The 27,202-nt window shown below is 42.9% G+C and overlaps 1 long non-coding RNA gene across 2 annotated transcripts in view; it reads right to left on the bottom strand.

Moving 5' to 3' along the window:
• Window positions 1-8,503: 8,503 nt before the first annotated feature.
• The window catches only part of LOC119618876 (uncharacterized), a 50,378-nt gene continuing 31,679 nt past the window's right edge, over window positions 8,504-27,202 (bottom strand). The window contains exons 2-4 of one of the 2 annotated variants that reach the window (XR_005235230.2): window positions 16,493-16,607; window positions 15,054-15,840; window positions 8,504-10,141 (exon numbers count right to left, since the gene is read on the bottom strand). This is a non-coding gene — a long non-coding RNA (uncharacterized lncRNA). The remainder of the gene's footprint in view (window positions 10,142-15,053; window positions 15,841-16,492; window positions 16,608-27,202) is intronic. The other variant, XR_012093826.1, reaches the window with a different exon arrangement.

Raw genomic sequence — 27,202 nt, 5'->3', positions numbered from 1 at the left:
CGATTAATTAGGCATCAACAGTCTGGTGAATGACAACAGTGGGTTTACATTTAGAACGGACCTTTCTCCTATCCTGTTTTGGTCCTTAATTGCCTGTTTTGGTTCATCTTAGCAAGCACCAAGCTGAGGCTGGGCATGGTGGCTCAGGCCTGTAATCTCAGCCCTTTGGGAGGCTGAGGCAGGTAGATCACCTGAGGTCAGGGGTTTGAGACCAGCCTGGCCAGCATGGTGAAACCTCGTCTCTACTAAAATACAAAAATTAGCCAGGCATGGTGGCACGTGCCTGTAATCCCAGCTACTTGGGAGGCTGAGGCAGGAGAATCGCTTGAACCTGGTACGCGGAGGCTGCAGTGAGCTGATATCATGCCACTGCACTCCAGCCTGGGCAACAGAGCTAGACTGTCTCAAAACAAACAAGTCAACAAACAAACACCAATTAAAAAAAAAAAAACACCAAGCCGAGACGAAGCTGTAACATGTCTAGCTTCATTCATACACATGTGTAAGTATTCTCAATGGAGTACAGTGGATGGGCACACCCACAGGACAGCTCTGGGTGCAGCTGAGTTTGACTGCCAGAGAAGTGTGGGGTAAATACTATTAAGATGAGCTTGATGCTGCTTGATGGAGCTGAGTGAGTGGTGCCATATGGCAAGGCTGTCATCACGAATAGCAGCAGCTGGGCTAGGAAGAAAAAGGTGACTCTCTGAGCAGCAGCATAGGGGAGGGGAATTCGAAAGACATCACGAAATCCTCTGGGGAAAAGAAACAGAAATGGAGCCAACAGAGTCCTTGAGGTCAAAACACAGCTGGCTTTGTCTTTCCCTTACGATTGTGGCCACACTTCTCTTCCAAAAACAGATGTAGACTCCAACGCCTCTGTTTTGCAAGTCAGCTTTGGTGGGCGACATAGATTGGAGGTCAGGTTGTCATGAGGAGGTCCTCAGGCTGTAATATGGTTGATGAATCTGGAAGGTCTGAACACGCGGCTATGAAGGAAGGCAGGGGAGCAGAGGGGAGGCTGCAATGCAAGTGTTGAAGTGCTGGGTATCTCTGAGTTTCCCAGAGCAGGGGCTTGAGGTGGGCTTATCTCTAAGGGAGAGGTCAAAGCTCAGAGAAAATCATACTGTGGGCTCTTCCATGCTCCTCAGAATATTGCAACCTAGCTGGCATCTGGATAAAATAAGCCACCTTCTGCAAGAGGAGTAGCTGAAGCAAAGCTGTCATAAAAAGCCACATGTAGCCAGGGCAATGTGTGTAGAGGGAGGAGGTGGGGATTTTCCTGCCTGAGAGCCGGCTCTGGGCCCACCTGCATTGCCTTGGCAACGGTGATGGGGGAGGAATTTATAGGCTCATTCCTACGTGAGTACCTTAGGTCTTTTTAAATTCCTGCTGGCTTCTCTAGCCACCCACCGCTTCTGTGAATCACCGCATGGGGCTCCGGGAGATGCTCTGTCACAGTTTGAGCCTTGACACAGCTCACGGGATGCAGGGAGGTTCCGAGGGACTGGGGGAGCAGCTTTTCAACATTTTGCTTTGGTCTCTGGAATGTCAGTTCAAGGGCCTAGATGGAAAAAGCAACTTTGAACTGTGATTGCTCAAATCCGCTTCATTCACCCAAAATGTGAAGGGCCTTCTAAACAGCCCAGTGAGGTGTAAAGCAATCAGAAGGTTGGAGTTTCCGCTCTGAACTGTTTATCGGTGCCACGTTGGGTGAGCTGCAGGTCACATTCCTGTCCCTGGTCCGGTCTCCTCTCTAAACATGAGCACTGGATGACCTAGCCACAGTGGGCCTATACACTCCAGCATTTTGTGCACCCTGACTGGACTTCTCTTTGGTTAACCACAGCTGGTTTAAGGGCACAGCACCTGTCCCGATTACTGTCGCCAAGAACTTACAAAACCAAGCCAAGCTAGCTGCCTGTCAGCGCCAGCCAACAGGAGTCGAGAGTCAGGGCTCAAAAACCGAATTTGGTGCCAAAAATCCGAATACACTGAAGCAAATGCTCACCTCCCAAATTACATTAAAAAAACGCAACACCCCCGGTGCTTGTCCTAAATGCAGGTGACGCTTGTGTCATCCCCACTAGAGTGAACCCGGGGACGGGCAGAGCTGGGTCTGAATGTTCACAGCTGCATTTCAGGGCCTAGCGTGGAGTGCGGCAGAGAGGAGGTGCTCTCCGAGAATCTAGGCTCTAGAAAGCTCCATCATGAGGCTGTCACATGGAGAGGCATGGAGTCTGTTGTCACTGGCCCATTTTAAAGATGGTAACATTCCACGGTTAATAAGAATAGCTCATGTTTTATTGACCTCTAAATTGTGTACAGCATCATTATAGGTGCATAATTTTAAAAAAGATTTTTCTTCTATCAAAGTTACACATGCACATAATTTAAAACATCAGATTCTGAAAACACCAGTCTCCACGCTCCTCAAATTTTCTATTCCCCAGAGTCAGCCATTTTTAACTCTTTTAGTGCATTTTTTGGCATTAACCTTCATATCTTTATATAATGTGCTTGTCTTGCTATTTATTAGGATTTCTTGCTCTGCAAAGTGAGGATCCAGTTCCCTTTTACTTCTTTGCCACTGAGATACACACACACACATATACACAACACACTCCACACAAACTCCACAAGCATACTCCATGAACACACCCCCCAACACACACCATGAAAACACACACAGCCCCCACACACACTACACACACACCCCAAACATACATACACACCCACACACTTTCTGAACCTCCCATTTTGCAATATGGTTATATTGTAACTTTGGGTACAACAGTCATTGTTTGCATTTTATGGATATGTAGATGTTCTATACAACTGACTTATGTAGTAAACTATGATTACTTTCCTTTGCTGCATAATTTTTCTGTTTCTCTTAAGTTAATTATTACCTTGGGTTTTTCATCTGTGCTTGTGTGTTTGTGCTTCCTACTCTCTGATTTATCACTAAGTTGACTTCACACTCTCCTCCAGTTGCAAATCTCTCAGTATTTCTCAAGCAATTAGGTATTCTGGTAAATTTCACCATTAAAACATATTCAATCTCCTTTCTTGGTTTCATTTTGTAAGGTGGGGAATAAGAACAATTTTAGCTTTTATCTAAGGGGCCTACGAGGACAAATCAATTTGTAAGGTCCCAAGACCTGTAATTCTGAATGAGAGTTGGTCTATGTTCACGTATTCTTCTGTTTAATGTTGAAATTTTTTTTGTCCACTTGCCTCTAACACCTCCTAGTTTTCTACTGTAAGACCTAGCCGCAAAAACACTTGTGTCTTACAAGCTGTAAGTATAAAAGCATATGTATCCTGCCCACTTCATCCTCCTATCAGCTCACATGTACTGTGTCTTTTCAATCTAAGTAAGTCAGAGCTAAATTGAAAATTCAAATCTGGCTGGGCATGGTGGCTCACGTCTGTAATCCTAGCATTTTGGGAAGCCGAGGTGGGAGGATAGCTTGAGCCCAGGAGGTTGAGACCAGACTGGGGAACATAGTGAGGCCCCTGTCTCCATAAAAATAAAACAATTTTTTAAAAGAAAATAAAATCTTTAATATACGTATCACATTTGAGGTACTTGCTGCCACTGTCAAAGACTGACATTCTGGCATGGGATTTGATTCTAGAATGTAAAATGGCTTGTGCTCTATCTTAAATGCTATTTGCTATCTAAAATGTATAAGATCACCCTTGGAACAATAGGATTTAGAACCTTTCCCACAATCCTCTCAAAGGTAAGGATTAAATGCACTTTGGATTAGGATATCAGGAGGCAGAGCAGTATTCTGGGGGAGACTTAACCCAATGGCATCCTCAAGGTTAGAACCCTGGCCGGAGAGAATACAAGAAAGAATACAAGAAAACTGTATTCCTTCAAATACAGGTTTTGACAACCTCCAGTCAAAGGCTGTCTGTCTTTGGCATTCAAGTCCTTCTCTTTATTCTCAAACCACCCATGCCGATAGGGGGCCAGATATGTACTTCTTACTTTCAAATTAGCCACATCATTGTCTCACTAAGACAAGCAATTTAGATTTCAAGACTGGATTCTGGCTTTACTTTCACCCTTCCCCAATTTTTCCCTCCCTCTTTCCTTTCCTTCTTCCTCTTTCCCCATTTCCGCCTCTTGTGCCTCCTGTGCCTCCTGTGCCTCCCCTGCCTCCTTCTTTCCCTCCCTCCCTTCCTTCCTTCCCTCCCTCCCTCCCTCCCTCCTTTTTTCTTTTCTTCTTCTTCTTCCTGTCCTCCACCTCCTCCTCCTTCTTTCTCTCTTTCACCTACGAGGGCATGGATGTGAGAGTAAACTCATACTCTTGAGCTAAAATCTGTAGTTGACTGGCTGTATGACCTGAAGAAGTCTACAAAGGCTTGCTAAGCATTTCTTTATCTGTAATATGGGGCTACTAAGACAACCTGTCAATTATGAGAATCCAACAAAGTTATGCATGAGAAGTACCTGGCACAGGGCTTGCTATATGCTCATTGCAGAATAAATGGCTTCACAATCATATCTTAAAACTCACCTCCAAATTCAATGCTGCTTAAAAGAGATATCCCCATTCTAGGAAATTTTGGCAGTGTTTACCGTATGACTCCATCTTTCAGCTCTTTGGAATATTTGAATAGAACAAAATTTTGGTTTGGTTCAGAGAATATATTTTGGTCCAGTTTTATTCTGGCTTAATTATTTTAATAAATCTATAGATTTTGCTTGGGTTCATATTATGAAAATGTAAAATTGGGGCTGGGTTTGGGGCTTTTTATTCTGGTGTTTTAGATATTAAAATCTTGGATTCAAAGGCTGTCATGGGACTCCTACCCTTCTACTGAAGCCCAGAAAATAACATCCAGGGACTTGTGAAATAACAGACCTCTCACTGCTGGAACAAGATACTGCCCAGGTTAAGTGGCATAGAAAGGATTTGATGAGTCTGTTACCTAATTGCACAATATCGTAGTTATCTGGAACAAACAGTTCACGGGCCCATTGGCAAAGAGCCTCTTCATGTGGCTTCTCTTTGGCAGAATGGCATCTAGTGCTCACCTGTCAGCGGGAATGGCTGCGGTCGCTGACAGGAAAGGTGATGGAAAGGAAGCGTTTCAGGACTTTTATCTACAGCAGCATATCCCAGGTTAGCCTCTCAGCTGCTGTGCGTCATCAGAGGTCCTGAGTCTGGGTGCTCTGCAGGCTTTTATCTCAATGAAGCACTTGAGGCTGTTCAGGGTGCCTGATGAGAGAGAGGTGAGTGGTTGTCAAGGCAACCTTCTTTGGATTCATTCACGGAATGGAAGTTGGAGTATGTAAGAAAGTCCCAGGAATAACAGTGGCAGTGGAACTACCCACATCTAGCCAGTTCAGGAAATCTACGCACTTAAAAGAAGAAAATAAGATGAGAATATGCACAGCCAGGCTTACCTGGTGTCTGCATTTTTCTTCTGTGGCTTTGATTTGAAGAAAGAGTTTGGCTCAGAGAATACTGTGCCTCTTCACTCCATGATGTCACAAATGGGTGCTGTTGCTATGACAGTTTGCAGGAAACACTTTGTGTAAGTCTGTTTTCTGGGTAGAATCCTAAAGATGTGATGATAGCTGACTTTCCCCAGAATGCTTTAATGGCCTCTGCTGGGTGAAGTACCCAGTGTGTTCTGTGCCTGCATTTTAGTTACTTATTCATTCAGCCATTTATTCAACAAATACTGGCTGAGGATCTACTCTGTGCCAAACTTTGTGCCCACGTGAAGCTTATGTTGAACAAATATTTGTTGTTGAATATGGTGTTGGTATCATGTGCTGTGAACACAGGCAGGAAGGATGCCTGGGTACTTGGGGAGCCCTAGAGAATGCATGTCAGAGAGGCAACTTCCCAGGAGCCTTCATTCCGATAGCCCAACAGAAATGAAGCCCTGCTATTCTTCCATGAAACACTCTCACGCCACCCATTCTCTCAATCCAGGGCTTCTGTCCTGGACAGAGTCGTTACCAATATATGGACAGATTGTTGAAAGAGGCTCCGAATGGTTCTTCCTGACTCCCGTCACTAACCCATCTAATTCATCCTCTGCTGTCCTGACCAACACATTTTCCTTAGACACAATTTCCCTGAGAACCATCTCGATGGACCATCAAGTCTCATTATCTGTCTGGCTCCAATGAACACCTCTGGTTTTATTCCTTACTTCAGCTGCCATTTCTGATACGTTCATTTCTTTACTGCGCCTAGGATGGACCTCCCACTTCTTTATCATGTAGTCCAGCCTGCTTGGGATGCCCTCTGTTTCCCTTCCTGACCCCCAGATCACTGGCCCTGTGCCACCACCCACACTCCCACCCATTGCTCAAGGCTCAGCTGAGCCTCATGTATATGGCCAAGATTGCTGGTTATTCTCCAATATTCATTCTGTCGTCTTCCACGGTGACAGAATTTTAGCTGGGAATACGATTGGCCAGAACAAAGACCACAAGTCCCAGTTTCTCTAGTAACAAAACAAGATTATTCATGAACAAGTTTGTGCAACTTCTGGATCGTATTCTTTTTTTTTTTTTTAGATGGAGTCTCGCTCTGCCGCCCAGGCTGGAGTGCAGTGGTGCCGTCTCGGCTCACTGCAAGCTCCGCCTGCCGGGTTCACGCCATTCTCCGGCCTCAGCCTCCAGAGTAGCTGGGACTACAGGCGCCCGCCACCGCGCCCAGCTAATTTTTTTTGTATTTTTAGTAGAGACGGGGTTTCACCGTGTTAGCCAGGGTAGTCTCGATCTCCTGACCTCGTGATCCGCCCGCCTCGGCCTCCCCAAGTGCTGGGATTACAGGCGTGAGCCACGGCACCCGGCCTGGATCGTATTCTTAAAGGGAGGGGCATCCTCTTTACTTGCCCCTTTGTGGGACAGGAATGTGGACGGCGTGTGGAATCACTGAACTATGTGGATGCACATCTGTGCAATAGGAAGGCAGAAAACCACAGGAAGGGACGGAGTCTCCAACAGCACCGAGCTGCCCTAGAAGGTCCACGCTGTATCATCCCTAGGTGCTTATACTTAGACACATGGGACTAATCGCTTCTGATGTGTTTAAGCTTTTTAGAATTTGGGTTTCTGCTACAGTGGCAGAATTTCACGTCTCCTCCAGGAAGCCTTCCTGGCTCTTCCCTTCTTGAGACTCTCACCATGACCATAAAATCTGGTGTGTATTCGTTTTCACTTTATTGCTTCCTTATTTATCTCAAAATCTTTTCACTTTATTGTTTCCTTATTCATCTTCTCTTACCAGCTAGGCGTTAGGAGAGGGACCAAAAATTATACCATGTAATTTGTAAGTGCCAGTAAATACACTTTGGTGTGGCTGAAAGAACACTGAGCTAAAATTTAGAAGATCTGGTTTCTAGTCTTTCTGGACACTAACATGCACTATATATTTGGGTAGATGCCTTCCTCTTTCTGAGCCTCAGTTTTCTCAGTGGATTAATGGGAATATAAATTGTATCTCTAATGAGACAGGAGAAGTGAATATATTGTGTAAACCATGAAGTAATGTACATGCCAAGACGGTAGTATTGTCCTGCTTCAACATCTATGACCATGCTATGTATACAGTTGTTGTTCAAGGTGATGATGAGATTCAGGGCCAGTCCCATCAACAATGTCCATGGTGAGCTGTCCACTAGTCCCGGTTGGTCTGTTAGTAGATCACCAATGTAATTTACTAATTGTTCCAAGCCACCGTGGAACAATTCAGAATAGAAATACATTTGAACAATTTATGGGAAACTTTAGCAATATGGAGCAAGTTGAGTTATCTTGGCACCTGCTTGATAGATAAGGCGTCAAAATTAGAGACCCATCACGTACCGTGTAAGTTCCTTTTGGAGAGTTACTGACCTGATATTATAAAGCAGCAGTCCCCAACCTTTTTGGCACCATGGACAGGTGTCATGGAAGACAATTTTTCCACGAACAGAGTGAGAGGATGGTTTTGGAATGACATAAGCGAATTATATTTATTGTGCGCATTATTTCTATTATTACATTGTAATATATGATGAAATAAATTATACAACTCACCATAATGTAGAATCCATGGGAGCCCTGAGCTTGTTTTTTTTTTTTTTGCAACTAGATGGTCCCATCTGGGGGTGATGGGAGACAGTGACAGATCATCAGGCATTAGATTATCATAAGGAGCACACAACCTAGATCCTTCTCATGTGCAGTTCACAGTAGGGTTCATGCTGCTATGAGAATCTAATGCTGCTGCTGATCTGACAGGAGGGGTAGCTCAGTCTGTAATGTGAGCATTGGGAAGCGGCTGTAAATACAGATGAAGCTTTGCTTGCTTGCCCTCTGCTCAACTCCTGCCGTGCAGCCTGATTCCTAACAGGTCATGGACCCATAACGGTCAGTGGCCTGGGGGTTGGGGACCCCTCTTGTGGAGCACCCTACATAGATACACAGATATATGCAGGGACGGAGAGTGGGTTTACAGAGAACACACACGTGTGCATCTTTATCTACCATTTATTAAGTACCTTAATCACATCTCCTCCACAGAGAAGCAGACATCCGCCCTATTCAAGGTTAAGAGAAGCGTTCGTCTTTGAAGGCCCACTACAGCAGTTATCTCTAGTGAACTAGGGTTTTTAATGGCCTTTCACAGTAATTACAAATTTAATTAACCTCTCTGCTTTGATCAGTCAGGGCTGTTTCTCATTACCTTCCCCAATGCCTGTTTCTGAGTCAAGAGCTATTCCTGGGCCTTCCCTTTCCAGCTATAAAGTACTGTTTAGGTTTAATTTAGTCTGGCACAGCTGTAAAGAAAGCAACTCTCCTGCTCAACAGCCTCCAACGACTCCCCTGTGACCACTGAATTAAGTATAAACTCCTTAGCCCAGCACTTGGGCCTTCCATAGTCTGGCCCCAGACCCCCTTCTAATCTCATCCCAACTCTTCCTGCGCTTGCACTTCATAGCTCAGCAGGCCCTTGTCTTCCTGACTTGGGGTCTTACTTCTGTAGCTCCTTCTGCCCAGTCACTCAGCCACCTGCCCCTTGTTGAACTCTCAGCCTCCAGGAAACCTTCCCTGCTAGCTCCCTCTCCAGTTAAATCCAGACACCCACTCCCTGCCAATCACCTGGGATCATATTCCTCCCCATTCTGATTTTTCACAGAAATTCACACCTTCTCATAATCCTGTTCTGAATGATAGTTATTGTGCATTCATCTTGTTCTCTGTCTTTAGATTATAGATTTTAACAGAAGAAAATATGTTACCCATCTTTGTACTCATCAGCACTTAAAACATCACCTTAACAACACAGCCATAACCATTTCGGAGGGCCCACTTTGGTCCAAGCACTTTGCTAGACACTTTAAATAAACTGTTTTTCTTGTTTTCACCAGGCCAGATTAGGAAGTGGAATCTCAGACAGGTCAAGTGACTTTCCCAAGTTCGCAGCCAGGAAGCACCTATTGGGTTGTGTTGGGGGAAGGGCTGGGGACAGTGACATTGTGCTTGGCAAGAACAGATTTCTGTTGCTACTACTGACCACGCTTTTCAGAATGTTGGCCAACATTTCCAGGGAGAACTATGATAAATTGGCTTCTGAATCTCTGGCAGGGTATAATGACTGATCTTCAGTAATCAGCCATGGCCTGTGATGTTTCTATCAGGTCTTCTGCTTTGATGATGGTTTGCCAGGCAGTCCTCTATCACCCTGGAGTTGGAACTTTCACAGCTACTGGATTGTCCCAGAGTATTTGAGCTCTGTCCCTATCGTTGGTCATTTCCCAGGTTCTCCAGCAGTTCATGAAGCTTCTTTAGCAGTTAATGCTGGAAGTTTGAGACCTCTCTCTGGAGCTCCCTTCCCCCTCTGAGATGAGGTCTTCATCCTCTACTCTGGGTAGGAGAGAAGATGCGTACCATCCTGAGTCAGTCACACCTGGAAATAGCCAGGAACCAAAACTGCCTGGAGGCAAAGGAGATATGAAAGGGACTCCAGCAGAGCAGAAGGCAGACTTCACACCTCTTCTTCTTCTTCTTCCCTGATGCTTCCTGTGGGAGCAGCTGGGCATTCTCCAGATTCTGTTTCCTGATGCTTACCATCCTGGTCCAGCATCCCATGGTCATGACCCCCTAAAACTTACTGGAAATGGGGAGGAAGAGGGCTGGGCTCAGCTCAGGGCTACTTGCTTATGGAGTGTCTATGTGAAAACTAGTGGTGGGCGGAGCTAATGAAGGGAACTGTGGCACACACAGGCCAGGCAGGGTCCCCCAGTGGGCAGAGGAAGGTCAGGGATTGTGTTGGGGCACGGAGGTGTGGAAGCACGTAATGATGCATCAAGCTCGCTTGACTGACGGTCACATTCACTTGCTCCATACCACCTTCCCTTACTAGATAAAAATGTGCTTTTTTGGCACGGAGGGAAATAGAAAATATGAGATGGCCATTTGGGAGTGTCCTATGTTTCCCCACTCTTATGCTCCAGCTTTGTAATTTGCACTCCCCACCCACCCATTCATCTATTCCCCTTCCTCTGTTAACAGGAGTGGATCACAATGGGCTTTGGTGCTGCAAAGTGACCTCATGTAAGCCTCTGACATCTCTGCATTTTTGTTTTTGTTTTTGTAAAACTTTTATTTTAAATTCAGGGGTATATGTGCAATGTGTTGCATAGTTCAAAATAGAAGAGAGGACTTGAAAAGATCCCAACACATAGAAGTGGTAAATACTGAAGATGATGGACACGCAGATACCCTGACTTGATCATGACACATTCTATGCATAACTGATACATAATACTTTTATATATTTTTGGGGTACATGTGATACTTTGTACCCCACAAATATGTAAAAGTATTATGTATCAATCAAAAAAGTAAAAAACATAAAAAATTTCTAAAAATACACCATGATTCATGTCATGATCCTCCTATCATTGACTGATGAGTTTTTTTCTAAATTTGTGTTATTATGAATAACATTATAAGAAACTTTTTGGTGTGTAATTTCTTGCCTCTAACACTGATTTCTTCTTTGGGAAGGATTACTAGAAGGGAAATTAGTGGACTAATGATGTAAAGGTATAAAGATGTAAAGGTGTTTGATTGCTTTCCCAAGAGGATAAATCTCTACATATCTCCACCTACAGTCTGTGAGAATACCCATGCCAGACAAACAGAATTATTGCCATCATCAGTATTATAATTCTTTAAAACATTTGCAGTTTGAAAGGAGATGGAATACCTCTCTGTAATATTAATTCCTAATCCTTTGATTACAAATGAGAGCACCTGTATTTCTTTTTCTAACCATGGATTTTTAATGAAATGTCATTTGTATGTTGTTTTTATTAAAGAAAAATGTAATATTTTATTAAATAATTTAGGAATTGTTTATAAATTTTTATGTTGAGATTTTTAATTTCTTCCTTTATCCCTTTGTTCATTCATGAATAATCAGCAGGTGCCTACCATGTGCCAGACACTGCTCTGACTAGACCCTGGGAATACTGCTGTGAATAAAATAAAGTCCCTGCCCTGTAGGGGGGTGGTGGGAAGAGAATGGATAAATGATGGTTAGTGCTAAATCAAAGAAGGGGCTACTGAGTACTGGGGAATGCAGTTTACAGTCAGATGGTTGGATAACTCCTCACTGAGATGACTTTCTTAAAGAAAGGGAAATCACAGGGAAATTAACAAATAAGCCATGCAGGAATTTGGAGGAAGTGTTCTATGCAGGAGAAACACCAAGTGCAAAGTCCCAAGGCAGAAACACATCTGGCATGTTAGAGGAGGAACAAGGAGGATGGTGTATTTGCAGCAGAGTAAGAAGGGAAAGAAGTAGTTGAAGATGAAGTCAGAGAGATAAATGGAGCCAGAAAATGAGGATTCTTTTGAATCACTCTGAAAACTCTTGACTTTCTAATCAGAATGAGCTGAAAGACATTGGAAGTGTATTAGTCAACTATTATTGCCTAATGCTGCATAACAAGCAATTCCAAATTTTCAATAGTTTTCAAGAACCAACTTTATTTTTCACTTATGATTCTGTGGGTCAATTGTGGAGGCTCTGCTTCAAGCTGAAGATTGGGTTCCTGATGGCTTCAACTGCCTCTGCATTCTGAGATGGAAGCTACCAGAGCATGCTCTGGTAATGGCAGACAGCAGAAAGACAAGAGGGAAAGCCGCCAAACCAGCAAGCATGCTGAAAACCTCTGCTCACATCTATTGGTCAAAGCAAGTCATTTGACCAAGCCCAACATCAGTGGGGAAGAGGTAGAGGAGTAGAGAAGTGAACTGATTTTTATGTTAAAAAATTACTTCTAGACCCACAGACCATCACCAGTCTAAACCGTGTTTAGTCAATAGTCTTTTTCAGATGCAATATCCCACATTCTTCTTAAGTATTTAAAAATTGTTAATGATGTAGAAATAGCATAAGTCCTATCACAGTTAATATCCTCTCAAACAACTCCCTATCTATAAAAGCGGAACCCTGGAAGCAGGAAGAGAGAATCCTTGCAAACACAAGTTTTCACCTGGCAAGGAGAGAAATAATGCTTCCCTGCTAAAAACCACGTTAAAAAATTAGGAATCCCAGCATCCCACTTGGATATTTATGCAGTAGGTTTGCTGATTTGCCCCTTCTGCCCATTTGGGGAGTAGAAAAGTATAACAATTGGCATTATGTTTGCCTGAAAGTAACAAAATCCCAACTATAAAGAGCTTAAACAAATAAAGTATCCATTTGTCTCTGGCAAAACATATCTAAATAGGCAGTCCAGATTTCGCGATGTCATCGATATCCCAGCCTCTTTCTCTCTTTGCACTCTGCTATCCTTGGCTTGTGGCTTTCATCCTCAGAGTCACAAGATGGACATTACATCCACATTCTAGGCAAGATGAATGGAGAAAGGGCAACAGGCTAAAGGGGGTCTGCCAGTTCAGTCTGTGGCCTTTAAAAACATTCCCCAAATCCCTTCCCTATAGCCCTTATTAAAGCATGCGGGAAGGGGTTATGAGTAACTCTTGGGTAGCCAATCCAAAATGTTTTCAACAGAACAGAGGATAAGTGGAGGGAGATGATAGAACAGAGGGCCCATGCATGAAACAACCAGCGCTCCTACTACGGGGCATGGCAAAGATTATCAAATCTCTGGTGATCGATTGGCACCAGAGCTAGTGATCTTACTTGAAACTTCTTGCCTAGTGAAGGGCATAGGGCTGGTCTTGCTACCTGTGCCATAGTCAGGAATGATCCAATTTCATTTCCTTTTTTAAAACCAATTTAATTAAAAAATATTTTAATGGACTTTAATTTTTAGAGAAGTTTTAGATCCATAGCAGAATTGAGGAGAAAATACAGAGTTCTGTTCTGTCATCCTGACCGCCCCCATGCAGAGTCTCCTCCACTGTTGACATTCTGCACCAGACTGGGACATGTGTTACAACTGATGACCCTACATTGACATGTCATTCTCACCCAAAATCCATGGTTTACATTACAACTCACTCTTGGTGTTACGCTAACGAAGACTCCTGATCCTTGACCAAGCTGTGGTTATGTTCCTCCGAGTCCTCTTCTCGACTAGGCCTCGACCTGGGCCTGCGTCCTGTCCTTGCTGGGCTTGCATCACTCAGTAAGAATCTTGTGGCTGGGTGCGGTGGCTCACGCCTATAATCCCAGCATTTTGGGAGGCTGAGGCGGGAGGATTGCCTGAGCTCAGGAGTTTGAAACCACACTTTGCCACATGGTGAAACCCTGTCTCTACTAAAATACAAAAAAATTAGCCGGGCATGGTGGTGCATGCCTGTAATCCCAGCTATTGGGAGGCTGAGGCAGGACAATCGCTTGAACCTGGGAGGTAGAGGTTGCAGTGAGCTGAGATCGCACCACTGCACTCCTGCCTGAGCGACAGAGGGAGACTCTGTCTAAAAAAAACAAAAAGAATCTTGCTAGGTCAGTTTAGTGAGAATCCCTGCGCCTTTGAAATCTGATCACTCTGGATGTATGATCAAATTCCGCTTCCCCTACTCTTGATATCTGGTCACCCTGGCTTGCCTTTAGCAAGAACTCTAAGTTGGTTTAACAAGAATTCCTCTGCTCTTGATTTCTCCTCTTAGGAATTTTCCACCCACTGATTCCCTCATTCTATTCATGGGCTATGAGTCCTCAGCTGTCTTTGTTATATTGGAATTGAGCCTAAATTCTCTCATCTGTTGTTGTAAGTCTCAACACCTATCATAATAGCCCTGAATAAAATCTTTATTATTGTTTTAACAAGCGTCAGAATAATTTCTTCTTTAACAATATAATCTATGGGTTTGGACTATATAAAATGTCACATAACCACCATTATAGTATCATACAGGGTAATTTCACTGCCCTAAAATTCCACTATGCTCTGCTTATTCATCCCTCCCTCCCCACTAACCTCTGGCGACCACGGACTACAATAAAGACATCCCAGATACTCACAGATGTCCTGATCTCAGGTGTTCTATGGGAGTTATGGAGGCCTGTGACCACACTTTGACCTAAGAAGCTCGTGGGAGGGTGGAGTTTTCCTTGCCCAAGAGTCATGCTGGCAGTAGAGGGTAATGGTGCCCATGGGAGCTGTGATCTCAGGAAGATTGGGGGCTGCAGAGACAATGGTGGGAGACCAGGATGGAGAGGACCAGAGCCTCCTGAGCTCTGGTGTCATATAGCTGGGAAACTCAGAGAGCTGGGGGACACTTGGCATGGGTGAGTGTCTTAGAGCAGGGTCTAGTAAGCACTGACCCAGTTTATGAAAAGTTAATAGATTGCACCAAAACCATTTTTTGAGCAATCCTATCTTTCCTTACCATCTTTCAAATTTATTAAATTCTTGCATACATCAAGATTTACTTCTAGCTTGTCTATTCTCTTCAATTGAACTGTCAGTTTCAGTGCCAGCCCCAAGCTGTTTTACATATTATAACTTTACAATATATTTTAATGCCTGATGAGGCTAATGCTAGTATCTCCTCATTACTTTTATTTTGCCAAAATATTTGTCAATATACTTACCCGTTTATTTTTTTTAGATGAACTTTAGATCTGCTTTGTTACATTTCAAAAGAATATCTCTTGATACCTCAGTTATGATTGGGAAAGAACTGGCATCTTCGTTCGTACAAACCTCTGGACTATATGAATGAAATGAAGATGAGTAATCTGCCAGGAAGATTTGGAGATCAAATCCTAGACTTCTAACTCTTGGAAGTCTATGTGACAAGGAAGGTGAACAAATGGAAAAATTTAGTAGAAATGTTTTTCTCCTCACTGTTTTTCTTACATGTCACTGATCTCTAAGATTGCATGCCCTGCCTTTTCTTGATGCTTCCCACACAGCTGTTTTCTTTTTCCTCACCACCAGCCCCCAAGCACACACAGTGGAGGAAAGAGAGAAGCTTACATAAAAATAACTCTTGTTAATTAAAAAATATCACTGAGTTCCATCAGGCAAGTGAGGGATGCCACACTTAATTTGTCATGGTTTGCAGTACTAGGTCCCCCAGACTGATACCTTTCTTTGAAAGAAGAAGCTTGTCATCAAGCTGGTGGGTCTCTTAGGTCTGTTGTGGTTGTGATTCCAGATGTCAGATCTCATCCCATTGTTGGTGGAAGTCTGGGATGTCACCCTGCCTTACAGCTGCTCTGACTGTTGTTCTGTCATGGAAAATGGAAGCTGTGCTCCTGTGTTGGAAGATGGGAATTACCACTGGCGCATCTGTCAGCATCCAGCTCTTTCATGGGGATTTTGCACCTTTCACATTTGCATTGTTTCACATTATACATTTTGTAGGTCACTCCCCTGCAAGGCAGAGGGAAAAGGCCATTATTGGAGTACTTTTTTTTGTTGTTTTTTGAAGATTTACACTTTTTGCTTTTATTACAAAGTATTGTGAAATCTTCTGCTCCATCAGTCATGAGAGTAGGAAATTTAAGTCTATCACTTGAGTAATATTTTGAGTCTTAGTTTAGGGTTCATCCTTTCCCTAGGGACTGCATTGAGATGAGTTAGACTGAGTGGAAGGTAAAGACTAACACTTCGAACTGATGTCATTTCCTTTGTGAAGAACTAACTGCTAAGAGCAAGTTAACAGGCAGCAGGCTTGAGAGAGAGAAAAGTCATCCAGACAGGAGGATTGGGAACTTCCTCAATGACTTTGTCTTCCTCGTTTATTACACTCAGTGTGTCAACAATCTTGTTAATTATACATTTTAAAGGCAATTTTTCTGGCAAGCTCTAGGACACATTCAAAATATTACATACAAGTGTATGTTATCATAAATAATCCTAAAGTAAACATACATGTAACTACCACCATCTGGAAATTTCACATCAAGTTATAAAACACTTTCATCATCTGCACGACCTCTTGCTTCCCTCCTTGCTCCTCTCTCTCGGTTGTTTCCCTCCTCCAGCCCCTAAGGACTGGTGTCTTCTATTTCCCCAGACTTACTCAAAGCCTTGACTTGGTTTTATGCTTTGCTCTTTATTGTACAGATCTGAACAAGGACGGCAGCTGGGGTTACATCTCATTTATCCAGAGATGAAAAGTGATGAAGCTTGACATCCTTATTTGCCATCATGAAAAGCATTTGAAAGGGGGAAAGAAGAAAATTGATTGCAGAAAACCTTAGATTGATGAGCATGAGTAAGGGCTGCAGGGGGCACTGGAAAATTCAGGTGCTGGCTCTTTTCTATGAATTCTGCCTTTCCTCCCTGAGCTTGAAGACTCTTCAGTAAATAGAACACATCCGCTTTCCATATCAAGTGACAGAAAAACAATTTTCCATGTTGCTAGGACTTCCATTCTATATTTTATTTATTGTGATTATATATATATATATATAACATTTACCATTTTAAACACTTTTAAGTGTACAATTCAATGACATTGAGTATGTTTACATTTTTGTGCAAGCATCATGGTCATCCATCTCCAGAACTTTTAATCACCCCAAACAGAAACTCTGCCACTATTGAACATTAACCCCCATTCCTTCCTCCCTCCAGCCCCTGGGAACCTCTGTTCTACCTTTTGTCTATATGGATTTCCTGGTTCTAGGTACCTCATGTAAGTAGATTCATATAATATTTGTCCTTTTATATCTGGCTTATTTCCCTTAGAATGATGTTTATGGTTCATTCATGTTATAGCATGTGTCAGACCTTTATTCCTTTTTGGGCTTGAATAATATTCCATTCTATATATATACCATATTCTGTTTATCCAGTCATCTGTTGGTGGACATTTGAGTTGTTTCCACATTTTGGCTATGGTGAATAATACTGCTATGAATATTGGTGTCTGTTTGATACTCTCTCTTCAGTTCTTTTGGATATATACCTATAAGTGAAATTGCTGGATCTTATAGTAATTCTATGTTTAATTTTTTTGAGGAACTAGCAAAGTGTTTTCACCGTGACTGCACCATTTTACTTTCCCATCAGAAATGTACAAAGCTTCCAATGTCTTTATATCCTTACCAACATGTTTTTTTAAAAAAATTTTTTGTTTTTTTGATAATGGTAATCCTAATAAGTGTAAAATTGTATCTTGTTGTGGTTTTGATTTGCATGTCCCTAGTGGCTAGTGACATCGCACATCTTTTGGTACTTATTAGCCATTTGTATATCTTCTTTGGAGAAATATCTATTCAGAGCCTTTGACTAGGTTGCAATTGGGCTGCTCATTTTTTTTTTTTAATTACAGAACCTCTTTATACATTCTAGATATTAATTCCTTACCGGATACATGATTTGCAAATACTTTCTCCCATTTGGGTTGCCTTTTCACTCTCTTGGTAGAGTCCTTTAGGGCACAAAGTTTTCAATTTTGATCAAGTTCAATTTATCTATTTTTTCTTTTGTTGCTTGTGCTTTTGGTGTCACATCCAAGAAATCATTGACAAATGCAATATTATAAAGCTCTTGCCCTATGTTTTCTTCTAGGAGCTTTATGGTTTTATCTCTATTCCATTTTGAGTTGATTTGTACATATAATACAAGGTAGGGTAAGATAAGGTAAGGGCCCAGTTGGTTCTTTAGCATGTAGATATCCAGTTTTCTCAGAACCATTTGTTGAAGATACCATCTGTTCCCCATTGATGGTCTTGGCACCGTTACTGAAAATCAATTGACATTATATGTAAGGGTTTTCATTCTACTGACCACAAGTTGGTTTGGAAAAATTGGCCTCAGATAGTGCTAAAAAAAAGATATTACTGAACCAGAACAAGAAGTACGTTTTCTTGGGTAAATACTATTTTTTTTCAGTCTACATAATACTTTGAATTAGAATATCATGAACATGCTTTTATCCATTTGTTATTGATATTTACTTGTTGATGATGCTATCATTTTTCTAAATATGTGAGTTTCAATCCTTTCTCATCCTGCAAGGTGAACAGTTCGGGACTTCACTAAATAGTCCCGAAATTCTCAGAGGATCACTTAGAGGGGGACAGGGCTTTTGGAATGCTGTGACCTTGGTCTGTGGAGAAGGAGGTGCCTCAGAGTTGGCACCAAATGACTGCTGGAAGTGTAATTTCTATGATGTTGGCATTATTGTGACTCTATATGCCTTTTTTTTCCTTGACACATCTTTTGGGCATTTGAAAACCCATGTTTACTGCATCCTAATGTTTTCGGATTGTTTTCTTAAATGCTGTCCTATATGGTTCTCATGACCTCTCTGTGAAGTAAGCCAGTTAGACATATATTTTATTAATTAAAGACCCGAGACTCACAGAAGTTGAGTGGCCATGTCCAAAGCTCATAGCCAGGAAGTGGAGGACTTGGGTCACGCATCCTGGCTCCTGACCCTGAGGCTTTCCTTTTACAGCACACACCAGAATACGGCACCTGCTATTCTGACTACATCATTTCTAGAAATGGGTTATTGGCAGATGAGACACCGTCTTCTCCCTCTTCATCATGGAAGGGTGAGTATTAGGCAGAATGATAAAGGTGAACCCTACAGAGATTAAGTGAAATTTTTCTTGTTACATTCCCATTGTAAGTGGCTAGAAAAAATTATAGCCATGGAGAAGGAAAAGCTTTGCTCTGAAAGACCTTCTCCCCACAGAGAGAATTCTGGTTTCACATGGAAATGACAGGCAGTAGGATGGCCATTCTCATAAATCATGTCACGTGGTGAAGGCAGAAGCCTCCTCATTGAGAACAATGCTTTAATTTCCCAGATGAACAAACCAAGGACCAGGGAAGGAAGTGATTTCCTCATGGTCGAGCTGCTGAATAAAGACAGAGCAGGCACTGGCACCCTGCCCTCCTAGTTTCAGCTAGCAAACCTTGCTAGGGAGCATTCCTGTTTCACAGCATCCTCATTTTTGCACATGTGCTGTCATTTTTTCAGATATCAGGATGAAGCCTCAATCATCTTGAATAAAAAATATGAATATAGACTTGTTCACCAAATTCTCCTGAAATTCTTTTTATAAAAGGAAACAATTTGAATCTTGGATGGTGTAAACTGAGTGCAAATAGAAGGAAAAACTGCTTCAGACAACAGGTCATTGTATTAGGCCATTCTTGCATTACTGTAAAGAAACACCGGAGACTGGGTCATTTATTTAAAAAGGAGAGGTTTAATTGACTCATGGTTCTGCAGGCTTTATTGGAAGTATGATGCCGGCATCTGTTTAGCTTCTAATGAAGCCTCAGGGAGTTTTTAATCATGGTGGAAGGCAAAGCAGGAGCAGGTACATCACATAACAAAAGCAAGAACAAGCGAGAGAGAGTTGGGAGGGAGGTGTCACACACCTTTAAACAACCGGATCTCACAATAACCCACTAACAGAAAGACAGCACCAAGCCATGAGGGATCTGTGCCCATGACCCGAACACCTCCCACCAAGCCCCACCTCCAGCACCGGGGATTACAATTCAACATGAGATTTGGGCAGGGACAAATATCTAAACTGTGTCAGTCATCTAATATGGTGTATATATATATATATGAATATTAAAACAGGAAGAAATCTAAGAAAACATAACTTATTGATTGCCTAACTGATACAATCATTGTTATCATTCATTGGACACATTTTTATTGCATGTTAGTATGTGCTAGGCACAGTGATTAGTAGTGTGAATATAATGATGAGCAAAAGTGAACGTGGTCCCATCTTCAAGAAGCATATAGTCTGGTGGCAAAGATAGGCATCAAACAGATAAACACATAAATACATGTAACATTAATGCTTTAATGTTTTATGATGAAAAAGTATGTGGTGCTGTGAGGGAATTTAACAGAAGAGAGGTTCCTGGATTTGTGATTCAGTTTTTCTTGTAGTCAGATGGAACTTGGAATAGCCAAGGAGCTGAAAGAAAACCAGTGCAGTTGGAATTCAGAGAACAGTGGGAGCATGATGTGAATAGAGGCTGTAGGATGGGTAAAAGCTGCAGGGCGCAGGATATTTTATGGAGGATAAGGATTTGATCTTTCTCCAAAGAGCACTGAGAAACCATTAAACGACTTGGATGGGACACAGAGAAGATGTGGTGGGAGCCATTATCATATTAATCCTTTGAAAATATGTATTTTTTTTAACTGCAGGATAATAGGCTGGAAGACGGCAAGAATAGGTGCAGGGAGATCTGTTAAGGGCTTGTTGAAGTAGCCTAGGCAGGACACAATGGTGGTTTGACTTTGTGATATGGGAATATGGAAGAAGAGAAATGGATATATTTGAGAGGTATTTAGAGGTTAAGTGGACCGGATTTGGTAATGCATAAAATCTGGAGGGAGAGGGAGAGGAAGGCACCAAGAATGACTCCAGATCTCTTAAGTTGCACTACTGAATTGACGACAGTGCCCTTCATTGGGATAGACATTGGAAGGGGAGTGGCTCTAATGCATGGAGAGAATGCTTGGGCTTAGACTGCAAGGTAAATTTGAGACATCTGTAAGTAGAAGTGGACATACAGTACAGGACTGGAACTCAGGAGATGGTGTTGGCAGGAGATATAAATTTGGAATTTGTGAATGAGTGGCTATTGAAGCCACGAACACAGACAAGATGGACAGAAAGTGCAGAGAGAAAAGAGAAAAGGGCCCAGTATGGAGTCTTTGGTATTATGAGTCTTGATGGCCTAAACTGAGAGGATGAGCAGGTGAAGGACACAGAGAAGGGGCAGCCAGAGAATAGAAACTGTGAGATGCGATGTGATGGTGACCAAGGGAAGTTTGTGTTGAAGAAGAAAGCAGTGGTCTTCTAAGTCAAATCCTGCTTAGAGATTCTGTAAGGTGAGGATGAGAAAAGGAACCTTGGACTTAATAATGTGAAGATCATTGAAGAGGCTTAGCTACATCAGTGGACAGCTGTGAGGGGAAGTCTATTGGGAATGAGATGAGGAATGAACAGGAGGAGAGCAAATGGCATTAAAGTGGTACCTATGGTCTTCCTTTGTGCATCAGCTCATGAAATGTGCCCCAGGCTGGGTGCAAGAACAGGTCCCAGAAAAACCTGTGATTTGCAGTGTCACCACTGCTAAACTACCTAACCCTTCCCTGCCTCAGTTTCCTTAATCAATTCTATGGACTATAACCAGGGCTCATGAGAGATAGAAGAGCTTTGGAAATCCAAGCTTAAATTATTTCTTAAATTCACTAAGCTCCAAATGCCAATTATTTTAAAACTATTTTCCTGTTAGAGATGTGTCCTCCCTCACACTTCAAGAAGATTTTTGGTTTATTTTTGTTTGTATTAGAAGGGATATTCCCCTTTTCCGAATCTGGTCAACAATAGAAAGTACTTATGTATGTTCTCTTGTGATCTTGGTTTAGGAGACCGTATCAAATCTCCTATGTATGTATTGGCTAGTAATGTATTTTTTTACCCCTAAGACTTATATTGTTTGTATAACCCTAAGGCTGATGTGAAAGAGGAGAGAAACCTGTTTTTTGTTTGTTTTCTAAATGATCACTAGATACACTAGAGAGGATTATCCTTCAACGAGTATGCCACAGAGTTGAAGGAGGTGATCAGGAATCCCTTAGAGTCTTAGAAGCTCTCACAATGTGACTGATTCCATACGTTTAATGGTAAATATGATAAGCTCTTTAGAGTTCTTTTTTTTTTTTTTTTTTTTTTTTTTTTGAGACGGAGTCTCACTCTGCCGCCCAGGCTGGAGTGCAGTGGCGCGATCTCGGCTCACTGCAAGCTCCGCCTCCCAGGTTCACACCATTCTCCTGCCTCAGCCTCCCGAGTAGCTGGGACTACAGGCTCCCACCACCACGCCCAGCTAATTTTTTGTATTTTTATAGAGACAGGGTTTCACCATGTTAGCCAGGATGTTCTCGATCTCCTGACCTTGTGATCCTACCGCCTCAACCTCCCAAAGTGCGGGGATTACAGGCGTGAGCCACCGCACCCAGCCTGCCCTTTAGATTTCTCTATTAGCTTAATTTCCCAGACTGCCACAGTGGTGAGTAATTGAATATTAACAGATGAAAATGGAAGTTATGGACACATGCCAGTTGTCTCATACCAATGGCTCCCTAATGTGAAAAGTCCTGCTGATACCCACAACCTTACTGTAGCCTTTCTTGGAGGAGCAGATCTGTTGGAAAATAAAGTTATCATTGACTGGATAATTGATATTTGGTTTTTGTTCTCTTGAAGATATTTATAGGCCCCAAATCATTGGTATGGTAGACTGAGAGTCCTGTGAGAAGTACAGTCAGGGGATATGAGTGAAGTTTTGTTGTCTTAGGGCAATGGCTAGAGATTGGGCCAGGCCTGGACCCTTAAAATCTCTGCTCTATCCTCCGTGTTCTTTTTTTGCTGTTTATGTGTCTGGAAGTGAAGGACTCCAGGGTCTTAAGATATAACAGACTGATAAGATGGAATCAGTCTGGATCCCTGAGTCACCACTTGGTGGTGAGCCTCCAGGGGGAACTCTCCCATTAGACTGCTGCTTGAGCAAGAAATAGACTTTTGTGGTGTCAAGCAATGAAAATTTTTGAGTTGTTTGATATAGCAGGTGGTTTACCCTGGGAACACATCACAGATCTATAATACAATGTGAGCTGTGCTATAAGCGAAGCTTATATAAAGTGTTATAAGAAGAGACAAAGGCCTGATTAATTCTACCTGGGAAAGTTAGAGAAGGATAGAAAGATGAGATGATATTTAAGCTGGATAAACAGAGAAAAGTTTGCTAAATGAGACAGGTGGGGAGACAATTTAAACAAGTGGTCCAGTGTGGGCAAAGTCCATGGTGCATGGAAATATATTCTGAGTACGAGTCAGTGACAAAGCTCCTTTATGGGACCTTTGTAGGGAGCAATTGGAGAAGATGCTGAGGCCAGAGCAAGCACTGAGGGCTATACCTCTTTAGTTTTACCCAGAAGACAGGAACTGTCAATATTCCCAAGAGAAAAGCACATGTTAGAAGGATCCTCTGGCATCTGTGTGGGATATGGATGAAGAAGGTTGCCTGTGGGGGCTGGAAGTACATTTAGAAATTTGCTTCAGAGCTCACACCTGTAATCTCAGCACTTTGGGAGGCCGAGGTGGACAGATCACTTGAGGTGAGGAGGTTGAGGCCAGCCTGACCAATATGGTGAAACTCCGCCTCTACTAAAAATACAAAAGTTAATTGGCTGTGGTGCTGGGTGCCTGTAATCCCAGCTACTTGGGAGGCTGAGGCAGGAGAGTTGCTTGAATCTGGGAAGTGGAGGCTGCAGTGAGCTGAGATCACACCACTGCACTCTAGCCTGGGCGACAGAGTGAGAGAGAGAGAGAAAAAAAAGAAAGTTGCTTTAGAAATCTAGCAGGAACTTACAAGACAATATACGTGTAGCACATAAAACATAGTGCCAAACACTAAGAAATATTAGGGCCATTTTGTTTGTTTTCCCTGAATGAGAGAAATGACTGTGGGAATGAAGAGAAAGTGAGTGGATAAAAGAGTTTTTTTGAAGCTATAAATCCTTGACGAATAAGTGTTGAATAAATGATGCAGTATCTTCTGGGGATGCTGAGTGGTCTGTTAAACACCCCATGGTGGGGAGGAGGGTCACTAAATAACTGTGTCCCATGTCCTCTCCTCTCACTAGAAGCTCTTAAAAATCCAGACATCCAACAAGAGACCAATAGGACGCGCTGATGTTTTATGAATGGGGCCAGGACCAGGCTGAGTGTGGAGCCTCGTGGGCTGAGTTTCCCCTGGATTCAGAGCCCTGAGGTTGAGTTATCTACTGGTCAGCTGGATCAGGTAATCAGTACCCGTGGGTTGGTGGCGGCGGGGAGTAAGGGTCAGGCAAGAGGGATTGCGTCTCTGGAAGCCTTTTGTGCTGTCCCATAAAGGGCCCCTTTAGGGAGGGTGGATGATATGGACACCGCGAATGAGGAACAGAGGGTCATATATTCTCAGCTAGGCAGAGGGCAGCCAGCTCAGCTGAAGGAGGAGACAGCCCACGTGTTTATCATATCCAGATTCTTGTTTTTAGGTCTCCCCTCCTGCATGAGGCATGGATTGGTGATGAAGTAGGTTGGTGGTGAGCACTAAATGGGAAAGAGTAAAGGTATAGTTGCCTAAAGTATGGACCTTCTCAGGCAATTATAGGAGAGTGACAGTAAAGATGAAATTGATGGAAACTTGGTGCAAGGGGGGAAGAGGGACCCTCTGACAGAGACCCTGTCATCGTCAGTCTAGGCCTGGAAGGGACACTGAGATGTCATCAAATCTATTCCTGGAAATACAGGGCTGCATTTCCAGCCATACCCGAGAGGAAGCTGTCTGCTTTTTCTGAAAATATCTTGAGATTTCATTAACACACTGTCCCTTTTAATATATACCACTGTCTTACCACCCTAGGAAACGTTTTCTTTTCTTTCTTTCTTTCTTTTTTTTTTTTTTTTTGTGGGTGTCTAATCTAATTCCTTACAGCTGCAATATATTCTGTTTTTCCTTGCAGTTCAGCCGCTGTAAAGAGACAATGCCCGACCACCCATACAGCATTCCTTTGTGGCAGACAAGGGACTGGTGAAATGCAACGTGGATGGTCTAAGGACCCTGTGCAATGGAAACTCCAATTGAAATTGTACATAACCACTAACATTCTACCTATTCAAGGAGGCTGAAGATGGAGTGTAAGAAAAAGCTCCAAAGCCAGAGCGCTGTTGCAGCCTCGGCCTCATTTTCCAACAGGTACACTGGAGTTATAAATACATGCACGGGCCACAGGGATGGTGCAGGTAGACAGGAGCTGCGTGGGTGTTGGCCAGCTCCCGGACTCATCTTTGGCAGTGTGGAGTGCTGGCATGTTGTACTTGTTCCGTGAGAATCTGGGTCCACACTTCTATTCTGCATGCCTGGTTTCTTGAAGGGACAGTGACCTCTGCCAAGACAATAGCTAGTGGGGCTGTTTACATGGAATAATGAGAGTTGGTGTTGGTCTGGATCTGGTTAACTGGGGGAAAGGAAGGAAGTCACTATGACTTTATCTTACTTTGCTTTGTAGAAGTCTTTCATACAATCGGAGGGCTAGAAAAGAAATAGAGATACATATGCTGACTGCTATATTTTACAGAAGAGGAAATGGAGGCACTCAGAGATAAAGCCACTTATACAAAATCATGGTGAGATAAGGGTTCTCAAAGATTGTTTGGTTGTATGTAAGAGAAACCCAGTTGGATGAGGTGAGGGTCAAGGTAAGCCCAAGGCCTTGGGGCAAGAAGTGCCGAAGGGAATGGAACTGGGATCTTAAAACCTTTGGAAACTAAGATTTCTTATTCTCCTCTCTCTTTTCCTCATGGTATCTTGTATTTGTTTCTCTGCTCATCTCTTTCCATCTCCTTTTTCTCAATTCCCTGAGAAGGACAGGGAAATTGGCTACCATGTCTACTAAGTGATAGAACTGGAACGAGGTCTTGGACTCCTTTTCCTGTGCTTTCCCATTACATTGGCTGTGTCCACATGAACTCTCAGAAGTCAAGTACAAATTGAAATGGGAATTTGGAACTGGGTTTAGGACAAGAGAGAATTATCTGTTTCTTAGATCTGAAACCTCATGCTTTGGTCTGGGCCTTCCATCTGCCTCTCTTTTGTTTTGTTTCTCAGACTCTCTAGAGGGATGAGGGTGGCCTGTTTATTGAGTTCACCTGAGCTTCCAATGGCTAGCTTGGCATTATTTTAGAAACCTGGCTTCACTAAAATAAATAATAATGAAAAGAGTTTTTCGGCCATTCAGCAATCCTCTCACATCGACTGTAGAATTTAGAGCTGGAATTGAAAAGACACATTTGGTCTGACCTTCCCCCACCTTCACCTTCATTTTACAGATGGGGAAACTGAGACTCTGCGAGATCAAAAGGACTAATGCAAGTGATCCTAAAATCTAGTGGCAGACATGGGGCTAATGAAGACTCTGTTCCTGATCTGCGGCTGCCTGAAACAGCTGCTTACAACAGCTCCTTCCTCGGGCCTGGAAACCAGATGTGAAGACATTTGGGGAATGAGAATCCACTTGAAAAGCTGACCAGTGTCCAGGCCTTCTTTGCATGTTTCCAAAGAGCCCAGAGAGTCACTGCCTTCCTCAAGGACAGACAACATAGTCTGCCTAACCCACAGAGCTGCCAGGAGAAGCCAGGTGTCAGAGGCTTTAGTCCCTGGCGTGGCTCCTCCACTCCAGAGAGGAGCTGAAGGCAATTCTCACAGTGCCCCTGTAGCAGCGGAGACATCTTTCTCCAGCGCTCGTGTACATCCTTGGGACAGAAACACACAGCCATTCTCCCTGCTCACAGCCAGGCCCCACCAGCATAGAGTAGCATTTATGGCTCCTTTGTGAGGCGCAAATCCAAACATGCAGTGATTTCATTTTTCTAACAACAGCATTTCTAGTCTTCCCACAGCACTAATCAGTTGCCACTAGAGCATCTCTTGCTTCCAAACATTTTCCTTTTTCTTTGCTTCTGGGAAAGCACACAGTTCAGGAGCCTTATCCACATGGATGGCAATCCCATTCTTTGGCTTCTCTGGGGTAGATCAGATTTTAAAAAAAAAACAAAAAACAAAAAAATCAAGCTTCCTCACCTATACCTATCTCTTCACACATTCCTGCATTATGTTTGATTCATTTATCAGCCATGAGTGGATCCCACACTGCAGGACCCTGGGCAGTAATGGATCACCAGAA

This window comes from Chlorocebus sabaeus, chromosome 8 (genome assembly GCF_047675955.1).
Source record: "Chlorocebus sabaeus isolate Y175 chromosome 8, mChlSab1.0.hap1, whole genome shotgun sequence".
Classification (NCBI taxonomy): domain Eukaryota; kingdom Metazoa; phylum Chordata; class Mammalia; order Primates; family Cercopithecidae; genus Chlorocebus; species Chlorocebus sabaeus.
This window is presented reverse-complemented; position numbering and strand designations above follow the sequence as displayed.